Below are 18,446 nucleotides of genomic sequence, written 5' to 3' on the forward strand. Positions count from 1 at the left end.
AGAAGAAAAGGTAATGAAGCATACATTTAAACAGGGTCTGGCGAGCTAATTACTCTGCTAGTAATATCTAAATTGCTACTTTGACCCTGCCGTGTTAATATTATGCATGTAATGGTTGTGTGGCATGATTTTCTGTAGATTACATACTGTGACATGATTTTTTGTAGATTACATACTGTAAGTAAGGGGTACAATCCATATTGATACAACAAGACCCAAAATTGAGGTATGTTAAGGCTAAGCACTGTACTTCCTTTGAGCACGAATTTTGGAATCCTAAATCGTCAAATATTGTTTTACTACTCTACTACTAGAAAGACCTTTTGTGAAAGGCATTGATATTGTATCTGGTGTATTTTTGTGACTCGATTATGTTGCTATTCCACTTATTCGGTTAGATTGGGTATTTGGCGTCTTTATGTCATTTTGTTGATTCTCTTGACTAAGGTCCATGTGTACGAATTCTTATTCTTGTTTAGGTGTAGTAACTTAAAAAGATTAGGGATGAACAATGTGAATTTTAAATTAGTCCTCCTTCCTCGATAATTTATATTTTTGAAAACTTTAAAATAAAATGTGGATCTCCAAATCTCTTAAATGTAAATCGTAGGTTTAAACTACTAAAGTACAGGTTTTTCTGAAATACTTTCTTTTACAAACTACCAAGGAAACATATATAGATACTAAGTGAAGAACTTTAAGCTCTTTATGAACTTCTTGAAATTTAAGTTACCTTTCTAAATCCAAGTTAAGTGTTCCAGTTTAATCTACAAGTATGTAGGTTTCACGAGATATTTACATATGAAACGAAAGTAATTACGAGATTATGAGGCCAAGAGTACCAATGAGCCAAGATTGGCAACATGATTCAGGTATCAAATGCATTACGAATCCATGACATTACATGCTATGCATTCTACTTCCGAGCTCTAATCAGAAGGTATGAGGCCTATTGCCTATATTTATACGAATGAGACACAAATGGCCACAAGTTGGCGAATATGATCCCGGTTAGCTACCAAAAGGCACCACCATTGCTAGCACTTGGTTTGGTATGACATGCATCTGCATCTATATATATATGTATTCACGACGTACAATTATGTGACCATACCATGCATATTTAATTTATATAAGGTTTGATGTCAGCCATGGCGGCTACCAGAGTTTCTGTTTCAGGTAGTATCTTTATTCCCCTTTTTACAATAACTATTTATTATTCTATTTTCTGCCTTATATACCAGAACATTTTTATTTGTACTGACGTCCCGTTACCTAGGGACACATTTTTGTTTCGTGCGTGAAGGTCCAGGTAGGGATTATGATTGACCCCTCTGCTAGGATTCGGGGTTCAATTGTGAGTTGGTAAGCTCCACTTCTTCCTAGAGCTTTAATAGGATGTTACTTTTATTGTACAGTTTGGGTATAATCGGGGCCTTGTCCCGACCAGTGCTTATGTCACTCATAGAGGCTATTGTTGGACACAATATTTTGGGTTTCTTTCTACAGCTTCCAGTTTCTAGCCACATAGGCTTGGCATGTATAGATATGTATGTATGTGTGTATATCTTCATTGTAGCCTTGTCGGCTAGCTAGTACCTTATTACCTTTGGTTTGTCTACCTTCGTCTATATGACTTACCGATATTCAGGTTATGACCTTAAGGGTCAAGTCATAGTATTTTAGATGTTATGTTGCCCGACCTTCTAGGCCCTCAGTTATGTCAATTGGTATGTTTATGTGGCTAACTCTATTGCATAAGGTGTCAAGTGCCAGTCACACCCTCTCTAGTTTGGTGCGTGACACTTCCACTATGATGAGAATGCGTGCAAGTTGCAGCATTGTGCTTGTCACATTGAACTTCACATTCTCCACGAGAAGAGGTAGTCGGATGGCCCTTACACCACCCAAGTGTATATCATTCACATTGACCTCATTCACATCATTTAAGTTGTCGACATCATCATTTTGGCCTAGTTGGCTGGCATTACTTCCGTTGACACACATTTCATCAACTGCTCAAAGGAAACAAACAACAACAAACAGTAAGTGGGTTCAACTATAACATAATAAAACCACAAACCAACTTCAATAAGAGAATTCAATAACACCACTCCCCGGTAGCGGCACCATTTTTGATAAACGCTCAACTATACCTCATCAAATACTCGGTGTAGGCTATCGTAATCTAGTATAAGACCCAACGAAAGGTTGGGGTCGAACCCACAGGGAGCGGTACAGTATCAATTTCAATTAAGAAGTAAAGCTTACGCTTTAGTTGGTTATAGAAGTAGACATTGTCGAAATCAAACAAATTAAGGTAAATGTTTGACAACGAATGTCAGATGGGGGATTTAAAAGTGTCAAGTATCAACTATAACAAATACGAAAATGGGGGAGATGATCAAGTAGATAGAGATAGTATCAACTGTAATAAATACGAAAATGGGGGAGATAACCAAGTAGATAGAGATTCTTGGGAATGTGATCGATTATAGGCTAATTTCTCTATATTGGTAATTGTAGACTACTAAAAAATTGCTAATTTTCAGTGGGTAGGCTAGACTATAGATGCAATAGCTTTATCTCCAACAACTATTACGATTCAGACGAGTTCTCTAAAACCTCGACAAGCTTAACACTATAAACAACCCAAAACCTTAATTTATCTACTCTCTCGAGATAGATAGGTAGGAATGAGTTAAGGTTCACACTCTCGAGCTGAATCCATAACAACTCAAACACTACAATCATCAATCGATAGCTTTGGTTCAAAAACCTCTCTCTAGCAAGCCCAAAACACTAAATTAGAATTGCATTTGCAACTACAATTCATAGATTAATACTCAGCTATCAATTAAACTCACTTTAAAACAGTAAATAAATTAGTAAACAACAATACCCATAAGCTAATTAGACAAATAATCACATGATCACACCCCAAGAATTGAGGTTTTAGCTACACATCATAAAAAGGAAGAAAACAATACCAAATATGTTCTCCATGATCTGGGTATCGTTATCCAAGTTTTTACAATGATTCAAAATTCCCAAAATAAAAAACCCACGTTAAAATCTACTTGAATACTCCAAGAAACCAAGTCTCAAGCAAAAATTCAAAGTTCTACAAAGGGGAAATGTCTTAGTTTAGGAAAAATAATTTCACACCCTTTTTCCACCTTTTAAAATTCAATTTATAGTTTCCCAAATTTTGGCTTTCAGGGCCATTAGGCGAGATAACTCCATTCCATCGCCGGTCTTTCTTGGCTTTTTATCCCCAGGAGTCCGTAACATTAGGTGATCCCATTTAGTATCACAGATCCATTAACCGATCGCCGAAGGTCCAAATTCATCGCCAACTTGGCTTCTCCCTAGGGCTGGCAATCTGGAACTTTAGGCGAGCTGAAGTGCCACTCGGCGAGTCACCGAGTGGCTTTGGCAATTCTCAGCTTTTTCTATCCTCAGCCTTTTTCATCTTTTTAGCTCCTTTTCGCCCGGCCATGTCTTTGCCTTACTCCTTTTTCCTTCTTTGCTGCAAATCAACATTTTATCATCAATTCGGAGCCTTAAATGAGTTGAAATCTCGGACTCATTAGTATGCACTACCACATTAGTTCCCAACAATACGCTCTGAATTTCTCATACGCATACACCACTGCTAGCAACTCCTTCTTTGTGACTGTATAATTCTTTTGAGCCACTTAGGGTTTTACTTGCATAATAAACCAGATGGAATAGTTTCTCTTTTCTTTGACCAAGAATAGCCCCCAAAGCAATACCACTAGAATCACACATGAGTTCAAACGGAATACTCCAATCGGGGGCAATAATGATCGAGGATGACACCAAATTTTCTTTCAAGCACAAGAACTCTTTGAGGCAAGCGTCATCAAAATGGAAGGTTGATTACTTCTCTAGTAATTTACAAAGAGGGTGAGCTATTTTGGAAATATCGTTGATAAACCTCCTGTAGAAACCCGTATGACCTAGAAAACTCCTTACACCTTTTACCGAAATAAGAGCAGGGAACTTTTCAATGACCTTGACCTTTGCTTGATCCACTTGCATTCTTTCACCTGAAATTTTATGCCCAGAACTATTCCCTCTTTTACCATGAAATGACACTTATCCCAATTTAGAACTAGGTTGGTTTCCATGCACCTTTGTAGAACCTGCCGAAGATGGTCAAGACATGTTTCAAACGAATCACTAACGACTGAAAAATTATCCATGAATACCGCCATTGAATCCTCCACCATATCTACAAAAATTAATAGCATACAGCGTTGGAATGTCGTCGGAGCATTGCATAGCCCAAACGACATCCTCTTGAATGCAAAAGTCCCATAGGGGCACGTAAACGTGGTTTTCTCTTGATCTTTCAATGCAATGGAAATCTGGATGTATCCGGAATAGCCATCTAGAAAATAATATCATCCACGTCCTACAACCCTGTTAAGCATTTGGTCCATAAATGGCATTGGAAGTTGAAAATCTAGAAGAGTATAATTGCAAAATTTTAAAAGAGTTTTGAGCAGATCTTTCTGGAGTCCGAAATTGAGAGCTTCCGGTTCTGAAAGTTGAGACATATTCTAACTCTGGTTTTTATCCAGACTTTGTTCTTAGTAGTTTTTTAGTAGAATTTCGAATTGGGTTTTGATTGAAGTTTATTCCAAACATTGTGAAGACTTGAAACTTGCTGATGGAGAACCTAACTGGTAATTCTTTCTTGCTTTTCATGATGTGTGGCTATGACACCATTCATGGGGGTGTGATTATGTGATTAATTGCTCTAATTAGCTTATGTGTGTTTTGATTTACTGAATTCAATGTTGATTATAAGTGGTTTGATTGATAGTTATGTTTTAATCTATGAATTGTAGTTGCAAATGCAATTATAACTTACTATTCTAGGCGTGCTTGAGAAAGATGTTTTAGAATTAAGGCTATATGATTATAGTGATTGGGTTATCATTGATTCAGCTCGATAGAGTGAATCTAAATTCGATCCTACCAATCTAGCTCGAGAGAGTAGATTAATTAAGGTCTTGGTCTGATCATAGTGTTATGTTTGTCGAGGTTCTAAAGAAATCGATTGAATCGTGTTAGTTGATCGAGAGATGGCTATCATAGTCAAAGTCGATTGATGATTTTAGTGATTGGGTCATCGTTGATTCAGCGAGAGAGAGTGAATCTAAATTTGATCCTACCAATCTAAATCGAGAGAGTATATTAATTAAGGTCTTGCGCTGATCATAATGTTATGCTTGTCGAGGTTCGAGAGAAGTCATCTGAATCGTGTTAGTTGATTGAGAGATGGCTATCATAGTCAAAGCCTAGCCTACCCATTAATATTCAATGGCTCTAAGTAAATCATAATCACCCATATAACAAAATTAACATTTAATCGACCACATCCTCGAGAATCCCCTCTACTTGATTACTACCCTATTTTTGTAGTTGTGAATTGCTCACTCTAAACCCCCCCATCTAACATTTAATGTCAACCCCTGAAACTTACTTTAACTTGTTTTGATAATGTTTACTCCTACAAACGACTAGACCACTTCCTTTACTTCTTAATTGAATTCTATTTTGTATCACACCTTGTGGGATTGACCCCAACTCTTCATTGGGTTTATACTTAATTGCGACTGCCTACACTTAGAATTGGATGAAGTGTAGTTGAGCGTTATCAAAAATGGCGCCGCTACGGGGAGTAGTGTCTAGAATTCTCTTATTGAAGTTTGGTTGTGATTATTGTGTTGTAGTTGAACCAATTTACCTTTGTTTGTTGTTTTTTGCCTTTAAGAAGGTGACAAAATAAGTGTCAATAAAAGTAACGCTAACCATTTTGGACACAAGATGACATCGGCAACTTAAACGATGTAAATTATGTACAGTTGGGTGGTGTTGGTGCTATCTGGTTGCCTCCGGACGTGAGAAATGTGGTTTTCCATGTGACTAGTACGATGTTGCAACTATTGCAAATAAAAGGTTTTTTTGGCGGGCTAGCTCATAAGGATCCCCATAATCACATCCGAAATTTTATGGACGTATGTGGTCCCTTCTCTTTCAATAACATCTCACAAGAGAGTCCTACTCCGATTGTTCCCTTTTTCTCTGATGGGAGAGACTACTAAGTGGTTAGGCGACCTACCTAGGGACTCGATTACCTCTTAGGAAGAGCTCACTGAGGCGTTCTCCATAAGGTTCTTTCCTCATTCGAGAATGATGGCATTAAGAGATAATATTTAGGGACTCAAAAGATTGGACGGTGAACCAATTCACGAGACGTGGTTACGTTTCCAGAAGTTGCTACTCCAATGTCCAACTCATGGACTCCCGAATAACGTAGTGTTACAACATTTCTACTAGAGTCTAGATTCACTCAATGAAGGTGTGGCTGATCAACTTGTTCAAGGAGAAATTATGCAACAACCTTTTGAAATCGCATCTACTCTCCTTAATGGAATGACAAAGATCATCCGTGCTTAGTACACTAGGGAAGATCAAGTGTCTCCTTTGACTTTTAGGATGACAAAAGAGCAAATTGAAAAGGACCAAAAAAGAGATCAAAACATGGCCAAGATGATAACCCAAATGGATTTGTTGTTAAAACATGTCATGGGTAGTGGTTCTAAAGCTGTGAATGCGGTTGGATTTAGTGAAGTAAACCCCGCTGATGCATAATTTGAGGCTTTGTATAATTAGGAGGTGCATTTTCTGGCAAATCAAGGAGGAGGATTCTGTCCGAAATATCCTAGGTCGGGCGGGAACCAAGGTTGGAATAGAGATCCAGATGAAGGTTGGAGAGACCATGATAGGGAATGGTGTGATCGTGGGACAAGTTGGAAGGAGCGGGATGGCGAAAAGGATCGTTATGTACCCCCACATGAACGTCAAAAGCCAAAAGAGCAAACGGCTGATCCTGAAAATTTATGCACTGAAGATATTCTTGCACACATTCTCAATAAAGTGGAGGGGTCGGACAAACTGCTAAAAGAAATGAAAGAAGACGTATCAACTCGAAATTAGATGGTTACTTCTCACTCGGTGTCGATTAAGCAATTGGAAATACAAATGGGTCAAATCTCGACTCATTTGAATCCAAAGCCAAAAAGAGGATTACTGAGTGATACCATGGCCAACCCCAAGAATGAACCTTGATCATAAGTATCTTTGTCGTGCCACGACATTAAATAAGGCGCTTCTTATGAGGCAACCCAAGCTTTTATGTTTTTAATATTGTTGTTTGAATAACTGGTGTGTTGAATGTGCAGGTTGAAAATTCGAAATTTTAGGGAGAAGAGCAATTAGGCAAGCCCAGATACCAATCAGAGACTCGCCAAAAAAGTCAGCAAGCCCGATCTGGTTCGCAATTTGGACCATCTAGTTAGATAGTGGTTCTGTAAAACTCGGCGGGCAAAGAGTCATTCGACGCATTACCGAATGGTCGGCGACATAAGTGACCAACGCCGACCAGGACGCGAACTGAAGGGTCATGAAGGGCTGAACCATTTATAAATTTAAAAACCTCCTTCATTTCATATTTTCCGACTTTTGCACTTTCACAACTGCACTTTAAGTTTAGTGTTTGCTTTCTTTGCGATTTTGCATTGGATCAATTGCTTGGGGGGGAGTTTGTGCACTTTCGCGTATAGATTTTCTAGCCTAGCATCTATTATATGCTTTTGAGGTTAGTTTTTCGAACCCCGCCACTAAATTTTTGTAGCCTTGAATGCATGATTGTTGTCATATTGTGTTGTTTGCGTAATATAAGTGTTTGTTTGGAATTATTGTTGTGAATTTGTGTCTATGAGAGTCAAAATTGTGTTTGTTGGCCTATAACTGTAGAATCATGTGTGTGTGCATGTCTAAGATGTTGGGTTGTGTTGATTTTACTATTGGGTCTAGTGTGGGTGAAGTCTGAGTAACCCCGGTTGTGCCGATCGTCTAATTTTTTCCAATTATAGAGAAGGTGACGTCATTCTTAAGAACAAAAAACGTTGACTGGCCAATTATGGTCAAATCGAGGGAAGTCTAAGTACCTCAAAGTCATGGGTAGTATGGGTTTGGGTTTAATTGCATAGAATAGGTGCTTAATTTTGTTCTCGTGGGCTGCAGGTTAGAAATTGAAGGTCGGGTTCAAAATCAGACACTTTGGACTATTCGATGAGTTGGGTCGAGCTTGCCGAGTGGTTCGGCGGTTCGCCTAAAGACCACTGCATCACCCTTTTTATCCTTCAAATTTATAGAAACTATTATGTAACATTCGGCGATACGGGTGAGCTCGCTAAAAGACTATTTGATCGCCCTTCTAAGCCCCTATTTTTAGAAATTGTTTTGTAACTTTCGGCGAGATACTTCTAGTTCACCGAATAATTTTGGCGACTCCCCAAAGGGCCCTGAGCATCGCCAACCCGTGTTAATTTTTGGGAATTTTTTTTTGAAACATTCGGCAATCCCGATCTGGTTCGCAGAATGGGTCAGCGACTTTTCCTGCAAGTTTTCAACTTTGAGATTTTTGAACTAAGTCTGACTTATTCAACTTTGTTTTGTAGGTATGGCTAGACCAAAGGTAGCGGGGAGATATCAACTGCCCCAAAAGCATGCATTGGGCATTGTTATTAATGAGGAGGATGCACCCTCCCAGATTACACTGACAAAACTTCCTCCAAAAGAAAAGTCAAGGGAAATAGGTCAGTTGTGGCCACACGAGCGGAGGAGAGATCTAACAGCATGGGTGTCTATGCAACCCACCTCACCACTTCAGAGTCAGACGGTAAGGGCAACCAGGGTGATAGATCAATAACCTCCATGTCTGAACCAGAAGAAGATCAGACTCTCCAGACTAGGAAAGTGGAGTTGCGCTCCTAGTCCCTACATGATCCGGCAAGGATCCAGTGCAACCTACTCCTCCTCCACCTCCAGTTCCAATTGTTGACCTGGTTCCTCCGGTGCAACCAACTCAGGCACCCCCACCCCGGTCATTGAATAAACTAAAAGTCGAGGGGTTGAGGACAATCTTATAGGAGAAGTGATTGTCTACTGACGGAGTAGTAGATCGGTATCCAGAGGTGTGGAACACGATCAAGTTCCACAAGTTCAAAATCTTCACCAAACCCCAAGGCTCCTATATTCCTACTTGGGTCCGGGAGTTTTGTATTGCATATGGGCAGTAAGTGCCTAAAGGGAGGAAGAAGGCCAGTTTTTTCAAGCCGGTTGATCATGTAGTGGTGTGATCCCATAAGGAGTGATATAGAATAGAATTCAGTTACGAAGTAAAGGACGTGTTCTAGTCATCTGTAGAAATAAAAATTATCGAAGCAAATTGAAGTAAATTTTAGGGGTTCACAATAAATGTAAAATTGGGGGTTTAGAGTATCGATTAACACCTACAAAAATAGAGTAGTACTCAAGTAGAAGGAGATTCTCGAGGATGTGATCAATTAAATGCTGATTTTGCTATATGGGTGATTATAACTTACTAAAAGACGTTGAATCTTAGTGGGTAGGCTAGACTTTAAATGTGATAGCCATCTCTCAATCAACTAACATGATTCAAGTGAGTTCTCTCGAACCTCGACTAGCTAAACAATATGGACAGCCCAACACGTCAATTAATCTAGTCTCTCGAGCTACATTGGTAGGATCGAATTTAGATTCACTCTCTCGAGCTAAATCAATAATAATCCAATCACTACAATGATCAATTGATAGCCTTATTTCTAAAACCTCTTTCTCAAGCAAGACTAGAATACTAAGTTAGAACTGCAATTTCAATTACAATTAATAAAACACAGCTATCAATCAAACCCACTTCAAACCAACATTGAAATTAGTAAATCAAAACACCCATAAGCTAATTAGAGCAATTAATCACATAATCACACCCCCAAGAATGGGGGTTTTAGCCACACATTATAAAAAGCAATAAAATATTACCAACTATAGTCTCCATCAGTTGGGTAATAAAATTCAAGACAATGCTTAGAATCAACTTAAAATCGAAACCCAATTCAAAATTCTCCTAAAAAACTACTAAGAACAGTGTTTTTGGTTTAATATCAGAAAACCAGAGATAGTAATTGTGTGGATGCCTCTTTCTCTTTCCAAAATTCAATTTACACGCTCCCAAATTTTTCCAAGCGGGGTCATTCAGCGAAATAAGTCGAGCGTCACCGACCGAGTCAGCGACGCGCCAAATGCTCCAGTTCATCGCCCTTTAAGCCTGAGTTTTCACCCTATCTATGTTGTGATTTATGCGATCGAAGTCGGGTTCGCCGATCTAGTCTGCGATGCGCTAACTGTCCCTTCTTGTCATCGTTTTCGCTCGCATCTTCACTAATTACTCTATAACTTTAGGCGGGCTAAGGCTCCTTCGCTGATCCAATCGGCGCATCGCTGAAGAGTACGCTCCACCGCCGAATTTCCCTTGTCCAAGGTCTGGCAAGCTGTAACATTAGGCGAGCTAACGTACCACTCTACGAGTCACCGAGTTGTCTTGGTGATGGTCAGCTTTTCTTGTCTTCAGCTTTTCTACTCTTTTTTCCCCGGTAATGTCCTTACCTTGCTCTTTTGCTTTCATTTCTGTAAATTAACACTTAAACATTATTTTAGAGCATAAATAGGAATTTAAGACACTAAAACAAGGAATATTAAGCCCTAATGAGTAATAATCTCAGACTCATCAGCGGTTCATCAATGGATGGCCTTGCCGGAGGACTCTTTTGATTCTTCAAATCAATGTCAAGCTTCAATGGATTCTTGGAGTAAGAACCCAAACGTGATAGAGAATCCACGACCTCATCATAATCTTGAATTTCTTCACCATCATAATTCAAAAGGATGGTCGCTAAAGACTCACCCTCACAAGAAACTTCACCCACACTAGCAACAGCTTCATCAATCACATCAATGACCGATACCACATGGATGTCACTTGGTTGCTTCATCGATTTTACACACATTGAAAGTAACTTCATCATCATTTACTCAATTTTTTAACTCACCACTTTCTATGTCAACAAGACCTCTTCGGGTAGCCAAGAATGGCCTACCTAGAATAATAGGAACCTCGGCATCAATCTCGCAATCCAGAATCACAAAATCGGCCATAAATATAAACATATTCACCTTCACCAAAATATCATAAAGAATGCCAATAGGACTCTTGATAGATCGGTTGGACATGAGAAGATGCATCGTTGTTGACTTAGGCTCACCTAGCTCAACTTGTTTGAAAATGGCATAGGGCATCAAATTGATAATTACCCCCAAATCAGACAATGCTTTAGCAAATTGAAATATCCCTATAGGACATGCAATAGTAAATGCCCTCGGGCCAGCTTTCTTGACAACCACATTGCTTGACATAATGGCACTACAACTATGGGATACCTCAACTATTCCAAAATCCATACTCCTCTTCTTGGTAACCAATTCTTTCATAAAATTTGCATAACCCTACATCTCTAACAATGCTTCCACCAAAGGGAGATTGATAGATAGAGTTTTGAGGACAGAGAGAATTTTTTGTAATTTTGCGTCTTCATCCCTCTTCTTCAATCTTTGAGAAAATGGTGGAATAAATTTAGGCAACGACTTTGTAGATACAGAAGGAGGAGCAACCCCTAAATTTGACTTTGTAGCTTCGCCGGAGACAACATCCTTCGGTGCATTATCAACCTCATTGGACGCACCATTGTTCAATTTTTTGGCAAGTCCAGCACTACCAAGAACAACATCTTTCCCTTTACTTGAACTTGCCTTATCAACCTTTGGCACGTCACTACCAACAACCTTACCACTTTGGGTAAAAATGGCCATGCATTGGAGATTATCATTCTTTGAATTGGCTAAAGAATCTCTAGGAAGACCACCTTTGGGTCTTTGATTTAGGTGCGCTGAAATTTGACCCATTTGATCCTCAAGTTGCTTTATGGAAATCGAGTTAGAGGTCACCGTTTGATTCAAATATGAGAAATCAGCCTTCATCTCCTTGAGCACTTTATCTGATCCCTCTACTTTGTTTAGGATGTGGGCAAGCATACCCTTTGTCTGTCTGAAAGCTTTCGCGGTTGGCATTTAGTTTGTTCAATTTTGGACAGTCATAAGGAGGCACGTAACGATCTTTATCATCATCTCTATCCCTCCAATTTGTACCAGTATCACGCCAGTCTCAATCCCGATCTCTCCAACCACCATCATGATCTCAGTTGCAATCTTGATTCCTGCCCAGCCTTGGATAGCTCAGACGAGAAACCCCATTTGGCTCGATAAGAATTATACTTCTTCATTATACCTGGCTTCAGATTTTGCATCATCCGGGATCACTGTACTACTAGAACCAACCGCCTTCACAACCTTATAACTACCTTCTATGACATTTTTTGTCAACAAGTCCATTTGAGTCAATACCTTGGCCATGTTCTCGTCACATTTTTTGTTCTTTTCCATGTGTTTCTTGGTCAGCCCGATGTTTAGAGGAGACACTTGATCCTCTCTTGTATACCATACCCGGTTAATCTTGGTTATCTCATCAAGCAATGCCAACGCCACGGCAAAAGGTTGTCTCATAATACCACCCCTAATAAGTTGATCAACTACACCCTTATTTACGGTGTCAAGACTCAGGTAGAAATATTGCAAGAGCACATTGTCTGGCAAGCCATGTGTAGCGCATTTTGCAATCTCAAGCACATTTCATGAATGGGCTCATCATCAATCCACTTGAAGTTTTAAATGCTATCCCTCAGTTTCACCATCTTGGAGGGGGAGAAGAATCTTTCATAAAGTACTTTCATGAGCTCCTCCCAAGAAGTAATAGAATCTCATGGTAGCTTGGCCAACCACTTTGTTGCCTCCCCACTTAGAGAGAAGGGAAACAAATGAAATCGGATTGACTCTTAAGAAATATTCTTGAAGGAGAACAGTCTGCACACATCCACAAAATTCTCGATGTGATCATGAGGGTCCTCATAAGCAAATCCCCCAAAGAAACCATTCATTAGAAGCAGCTGAAGCATAGTTGCGGTAACATGAGAAGTAGTGTTTCCCACAGTTGGGGGTAAACGAATAGCAAAGGCACTTCCTAGTTAATCCACATTGACATCATGCAAGTTCCCAATGTTATCATTGTTCCCGAGTTGACTTGCATTGCTTCCGTTGACACTCATTTCTTCACCTATTGAGAGAAGACAACAAACACACTAATAAGAAAATTCTACTACAACCAAATTAGTTCACAAAAACACTTTAATAAAAGAATTCTAAACACCAATCCCCGGCAGCGACGCCATTTTTTATAACACTCAACAACATCTTTTATAATTCAAAGTGTAGGTGGTGGCTAACAAGTATAAACCCAACGAAGAGTTGGGGTCGATACCACAGGGAGTGATATGGTAAAGAATTCAAGTACGAAGTGTATGGGTGATGCTTATCGTGACCAATGACACTAACCTACTATATGAGTGTCCACGATCGTCGATAGTATAGTAACCCAACTAAAGGTTGGGGTCGTGTCCCAAGGGAGTGGTTTTGAGAATTGATAGAAAAATAAAATTAAGCTCTAACTAGTCGTAGCTACAGATATTAACGAGTAAAAACATAGTAAATAAAGGGGGGTGACACAAAAGTGTCAAATAACTATTTGGGGGTTTTGTCACAATTCGTAAAAATAGCAAAAGTTAACAAGAAAATCAAGTATAGGGAAATGTTTTTGGGGTGTGACTGCAATACAAGTTGAGATAAGTAGTTGGGTACATGCTTTTCAAAGGAAATTTGTAAGATAATAGTGACTAGGTTAAGCTTTAAATGGAAATAAGTTCCCTCTCGGGCAACTTACCCCATTTCAAATGCGTTCCTCTCGGACACCCATTTGCCGCATAAAGACCAGCCTACGCCTTACCCAACTTACTCTCTCAAGCTGAGTGTTAGGATATGGGACTAGGGCTCACCCTCTCGAGCTGAACCTCATGTCGACCCACTCCTTAGGCCATCAGTCTAGTGGTCTTGGTTTCACGACCTCTCTCTCGGGCAAGCCGAAAACACATGGGTGGCTTTGTATTTGCAACTACAAACCCTTTAGATTAAACCACAACCACTAGCTGGAATCACCATTAAACTACATCTAACCTATCAGCAAGCAAGAACCCAACAATAATATCAACACATATTTGCTAAATCACACCCCAAGAATGGGGGTATTTAGCCACACATCAAGAAATAACAAAATACACCTAAAATGATAATAAAATCAAATGGGTGTAAGAAATTAAATCTTGATTTAAGCAAAAGGAAGAAGAATGGAGAGGACTCACTTCCAACTTGGGGAAGATGAAATCCTTCTTTCTTCAAGTCTCCAAAAAACCCTCTCCTAACTTGAGAGAAAAATATCCAAAAAGTACTATTCTATTCTGGAAATTAAAATAAATGTTTGGAACTCTAAAATTAATAATAAGTTCAGTATTTATAGACTTCAGAAAATAGTGCTGGCGAATCTTTCGACGAAGTTAGTCGATATCGCCGAATAACTTCGGCGATCCGCCCTTCGTCTGTCTCATCGCCGTTTCATGCTTGCCTTCCGCATCTTCACATTCTGGACCATTGGGCGGTATAGTACTGCTTCGCGGAACTATTCGGTGAAGCATCGACTGCTCCTTTCATCGCCTTTTTTATCCTTCTCCTTCAGGGCTTCGCGTACTGGAACAAAGGGCGGAGTAAATCCCTTCAACGAATCGCCAAGTGTGCTTGGCAATGCTTGGGCTTCAGCTTCTTCGTTCTTTTCAGCCTCTTTGTTCCTTTTTGCGCCTAAGTATCCATGCTTTCACTAAAATTTAAAATACCTGAAACTTAAGAGTTTTCATCTGATATCTAGACAAAATAAGCATTCGAGGACACTATTCTTATCAAAATAAAGCCCTAAATGAGTCCAATTTGTGGACTCATCAACACCCCCAACTCAAACTTTTTGCTTGTCCTCAAGCAAACTCAAGTTCAGCCGTTCAAAAAGGGTGTCTCAAACAGTGTTACACAAGACACAACCATGAACATACACAACAAGATTCAAATTACTTATGCAAAGATAAACTATGTACTCAAAGATTCAAGTTGTGATAGACCATTACCAGAGATTCTCATACTCGCAATACTTGCTACTTGTGCAAGTTCAAGCCCAACAAAAATGCCAGCACATAAAAGATGATTCCATATTTAAACACAGAAGTTAATCAATTCAAGATCAAGGAATGATTCTATATTCACACACAGAGGTTAATCAATTCAAGATCAGGAATCAGATGCAACGCTCACACTCAAAAAGAGGAACACAATGCATGTTTTTACCTATAGGTTTGCCCTTATTTTCCAATCGACTTTTGATTCGGCTTACTCAAGATCAAAAAGGTTTTTCTAAGGCTTGTAATGGGGCTGAGTGTAAAGGTATGGTCATTTAGGCTCAGTGACTTTTTCCTCGTGGATGCGGTATGGGGCTGAGTGCAAATGTATGGTCATTTAGGCTCAGTGGCTCCTTCTTCGTGGGAGGTGGTATTCTCAAGGAATTCTCTTCTTTTCCTTTATCGATTCTTTTTTCTAGTGCTTCTAAGTCACCGTTTTATTCACCCTAATGTATTGCTGGAAAACCTGATTTCTTTCGTACTTTATTCCACAGTTCTTTTTTTTTTTGGAATTGAATTGAATTGAAGGGTTTCCACTTACGCAATACATAGGTTAGGGGGGATTTTTTCTTGCACTTCTTGACTTTTCCTTTTCCCTTTCACCACACCCCCAACTTAGGCCTAAGTTAGCTATTCGCTAAACCACAACTCAAGAGGATTGTAGGTAGTGGTTCAATAAAGGTCTAGGGTTCATCAATGTTCTTCCAAAGAAAGGTAAGGCTCAAAGGGTGTTCAAAAGAGTTTCACACGCTCACGGGTAGGCCACAAAAGAGGTATATGTCAAATTTGGCTCACACTCTTTAAAATTTCCTAAGATCATATCAATAGGACACCTTTCTAAATCAATCAGACTAACAGGGCAAATTCTAGGTTTATTCATGCAAGTTTCAAAGCAAGCTAATCACACAAGGCATCGACACTTAAACCAAACAAGACTACACACTTTCGCTAGTGTGCAACGGTGATTACAATAAAATCAATTCGATAAATGGCTAGTCACAACAAGATGCAACGAGTTCACATATTGTAATGACCCTCTTGGTCATTTCTGTGTTTTGCCTTCTGTGTGTCGTTTAGAGCGTTCCTGTAGCGACCCCAAGTCATTTATGACTTGCTAGAACTGACAGTTCGGTCACCTGGTCGTTCGTTTGGTCTTGGTTCGAGTTTTGTGTTTTGGATCCTATGAACCTTGAACGATCATTTTCGATCAAAAGTTCGAGAAGATAACATCGGAATCCAATTCTGACGATTCCATCAGCTCCGTAATGGTCATTTTAGTCTAGAAGCATGGTTGACATGACTCCCGAGGTTTTCAGTGTGAGTCGGTGCGATTAGGCGTTTTAACTTTAAGTTTAAGCCTAAGTTTGACTTTGGTCAACATTCTGAGTAAACGCGCTCGGATGAGAATTTCGTCAGCGCGATTAGCTCTGGAATGTCAATTTTGGTCTAGATTGACCCTTCTTTTGTGTTCCGAGGTTTTCGATATCTTTCCGAGCCCTTTTATGGTTTTTGACTTAAAATGGCTTTTGGAAGTGGGACCCACTTTTTATTGAGATGACCTTTGATGGAAATTTTGACTGCGCTGTTAAGTCCGGAATATCGAATTTGGTATGGTTGCATATCTCGTTTGCATGTGCGGGGTTCCGAACGAGTTCGGAGCACCCCGTCGAAGTTTTTAAGTTTGGAAATATTGCAGAAAATCAGCAACATTTTCCAAACCTTCAAACTCTCATAACATTCTCATCTTTTATCCGAATTAGGCAATTCGAAGTGCGGGAGCTTCGTATTTTTGGTGGCTTCACTGTAGAGTTCTTGGAAGTTGTTGTGTGCACGTAATTCGAGGTAATTTCGCGAATAACCTGACTGCAGTTCCTTTTTCGAGCCTTTGTTTTTGGCATTCTTGTTTTGGTCATATCTCTTTCATTTTTAGCTCGGTTTTGGGTGATTCGAAGTCCCACGTATTAAGAATTGTCGAGACTTCGTCGTAGAGTGTTCAAAGAGTGATGGGCACCTTTAGATTCTCATTTATTCTGAGTTCAGACGACTACTATAGGTTTTCTTTTAGTTGATTAAAGTGTGATTTCTTGCTTGTTGGTTTTTGTTGTGTTTGAGCCTCGAATTGTGTTCCATTTTGGAACACAAGTTTGGGGTGCCGTTTAGGGTCTCTTTATGGAGTCAAATTCGGGCAGTTCGGTGCAGGTCCCACGATTCTCATTTTGACTCCAAAATTGACCCATCTCCGTTTGTTGTGATTTTGGTGTCTAAACGACCGTAATAACGTTGTGACTCTATTTTTGACAGCGTGGCAGCGTTTCGAGGTCGTTCGGATAGGGAAAGCTCCAGTAAAGTGATTTGGAGAGCACGTGATCGGCCTTAAGGTAGGCTACGGCTTCCTTTCTTTTAGATTGAGCTTAATTGTGTAAAACATGTCGATTGGAGTGAATTGAGGGTGGGTACCAGTTTACTACCTTACTTTGATTAGATACCTCATGTTATGATCGATTGGCCATAGTTCGGGTATAGTATCATGTTAACTAGTTTAGTAGAGTTGCATGCTTATGTGTTAAATGCTATTGTATGTTTGTATGCTATGTATTGTATGCCTTGTTCATCCTTAACCGTAAGCATGATGTCTTTAGTCTAGGTTAGGCTAGCATCGCCTTAGACTTATGACCCGTGTGGGCTGCATAGCCTTGACTTTTTGCCGACGTCGTTCAGATGACTTAGCTCCTTGTAGACTGGAATAGCAGACTTGAGTCTGATAGTTTGAGCCTTAGATTAGGCGTTATCGCTGCTTGTTGCACTTCTGTATCTTCTCCCTCTCATTCTGCGGTTCCGACGCATTCTCGAAGGTTTGGTGCATCACTAGAGGCGTGGGTTGAGATAGTATAGGCATGGAGCCTTTTCTGTGATCTCTTAGAGTGGACAGCATTTCACGGTAGTTGTTGTTGGATTGGATCCTATTAGAGATACCATCACCCCCGGGGTCGTTCTTTCTAGCTAGGATGGGAACGTATCGCTGGCTGGGTAGACTCGGTGATATCGGCGATCGCCCCCGGGCCTCTCTTTCTAGCTGGGCTGGGAGTGTGCTGCTGGCTGGGTGTCCCCGGGTCGCTCTTTCTAGCTGGGCTGGGAGCATGACTGCATGGTAGGACGACTCGCGATATCTACCTCACTCACGGGTCCCTCTTTCTAGCTGGGCTGGGAGTGGACTGTTTGGTTGGGTGCCCCCTAGGGTCACTCTTTCTAGCTGGGCTGGGAGTG

This window comes from Solanum tuberosum, unplaced genomic scaffold, assembly GCF_000226075.1.
Source record: "Solanum tuberosum cultivar DM 1-3 516 R44 unplaced genomic scaffold, SolTub_3.0 scf00121, whole genome shotgun sequence".
NCBI lineage: Eukaryota > Viridiplantae > Streptophyta > Magnoliopsida > Solanales > Solanaceae > Solanum > Solanum tuberosum.